Here is a 2279-nt window from a genome sequence, read left to right as displayed (position 1 = left end):
TCCCCAGGAAAACTCCTCAAAGTTCCTCTGAATCTCTTCCTTTCTTTATAGCACACAAAATTCCTCTTCGAAGCAGCAAGGATGAAGAAATCTCTCAATTTCCCTCCACTCTTACAATCTCTCGAAGAATTCCTCACAATTTTTACACTCAAGCAAACACTAATGGAACCTTTCTAACCTCCAGGAACTCTAGTCTCCTCTCCGACTCACTCTAATTTTCGGCCAAAATCTTCTTTTAAAGTTGTGGATGAATTTTCTCAAGAGTTGGCTAAGCATCCCTTCAAAATTTGGCCTTATCCAAAGCCTGATTGGGCATAACCGCCGAGCTCGCCGTCGGTGCCCTCAAGGGCGCCGTCGGCAGAACTTCTTAATGAATTAATTATGGAGTCTTAGGAAAATCTCACCGTCGGCGGGGTCGATGGGGCCGTCGGCGCCCTAGTTCAATTCTTCACATTTTGGTCCTTTTCGCTTCAAATTCGCTCATTGTTGCATCTTTTTATGTCAAAAACAGCATAAAATAGGTATGAAAATCACAACATATTTTCTTCTGGTCAAAATCCCCCAAACTTAACTATTACTTGTCCTCAAGTAATTTTAGTACTATATAAAAGTTATGATCTATTGTAGTAAAGTTTTAATTCAGAAATACTATAAGTTTGATTTAAATTAAATATCATAGTGAGATTTTAAAAAAAAATTCAAGTAATTGAATTAACTCTGTAGCCACAAGATTATCTAGTCATCAAGTTTAAGCGTTCTGGTCTTCTATTCATTTCGAGAAGGACTATATCTTGCAATATTAAGTCACTTAGAATATTTAAAAGATAGGAACTTCATGAGAACTCTACTAGTAAAAGATATATTTCATAAATATAAGTTTAGGAATGTATTTATGTTTTCCATTTAGGTAGGTCCAGTGAAGCCAATTTTTTATTAGGCATATCCTCAAGCTTCTCCTCACTTTCATAAATTTTTTTCTTTCTTTTCTCTTTTTCATTTGGATTGCTTTCAATCCTATATATATATATTTTTCTTTTCAGGGATTGATTTCAATCCTTTTTTTTTCTTTTTCAAGTGAGGATTACTATATCTAAATGGCCTTAAATGATTTTGAACTTCACTTTTCTTTTCCTAAATTTGAAACTCAAAGCATTCCCTTACCTTATAAATATTTCATAGTTTTTACATCATTGAGCCCCAATCTTTTCTTCTCAAATGAATTTACAGATTCTTAATACTTCAAAATATAGTTTCCTTTATTTTAAATAGTTAACTATAATCTTACTGTGTGTTTGGGGCAGCTTGCGCGTTTCAGGATAAGCAGCTTATCCTGAAACGCCGTCCGCTGGTCGACCGCAGGGTTCGACCCGCGACCCGCGTTTAGTGTAAAAATGGAACTGCGTTTTCGGATAAACAGACAAAACGCGCGATCCAAACAGTACTGTGATGTTTTCAAAGATGCCCTCGCACTTATAAGCTGTCTCAAACGGGCCCTTATTCTCTTATACTAAATATCTTAAGTTACAAAATTAATTTTCATTACAAAAATATTTCTTTAAATCTAACATAATATTTAAATAGCTACAAAAATATAGTTACCTGAATTAAATTCACTACATAAAATCATATAAATAATTTTTAAAAATTAAATAGAGGACATCTAATAGTTAATCTTTTTCTTCCCTCCCCCAAACTTAAATTTTTAAATATGAAATAATACAGGTGGAAAGAAAAAAACTCTAAATATAAATCATACCTCGGCATTGTAGGCATTTTCATCATTCTGAATTTTGCAGGCCTTCTCAAAATTTCTACTTCACCTGGTATGTAACATCAGGAGCTTTCTACACATATAAATCATTAGAGAAATTTCTGGGTAATGAAATTTTGAAATAAGTATAAAACTCAAACATTAAACAAGCACAACATTTCCTAACACAACCACAATATTAAACAATAGAATTAAAATTAAAATGCGAAAATAAAAATCACATTACATTACAATCCACAAAATATTACTCAACATCTATTAAACTACACATGCAAATTTAAGTACCACATTAACTTTATAACAATAATTAAAATTATCCAACATAATAATAAAAATGAAAGTCCAAATACACCTAAACATCCATTTCTATTACAAAAGATCACAAAAATGAAAGTACTAATACAAGTACATCAATTCTATTCAAATATCAAAATCTCAAGCTATTTCTTCCTCTCTTTGATCAGCAGGTGGATCGGGCTGATACTGAGTATATCGGGGGCATTCAGGG

The sequence above is a fragment of the Phalaenopsis equestris genome, unplaced genomic scaffold (genome assembly GCF_001263595.1).
Source record: "Phalaenopsis equestris unplaced genomic scaffold, ASM126359v1 Scaffold000006, whole genome shotgun sequence".
In the NCBI taxonomy this organism is placed as follows: domain Eukaryota; kingdom Viridiplantae; phylum Streptophyta; class Magnoliopsida; order Asparagales; family Orchidaceae; genus Phalaenopsis; species Phalaenopsis equestris.
This window is presented reverse-complemented; position numbering follows the sequence as displayed.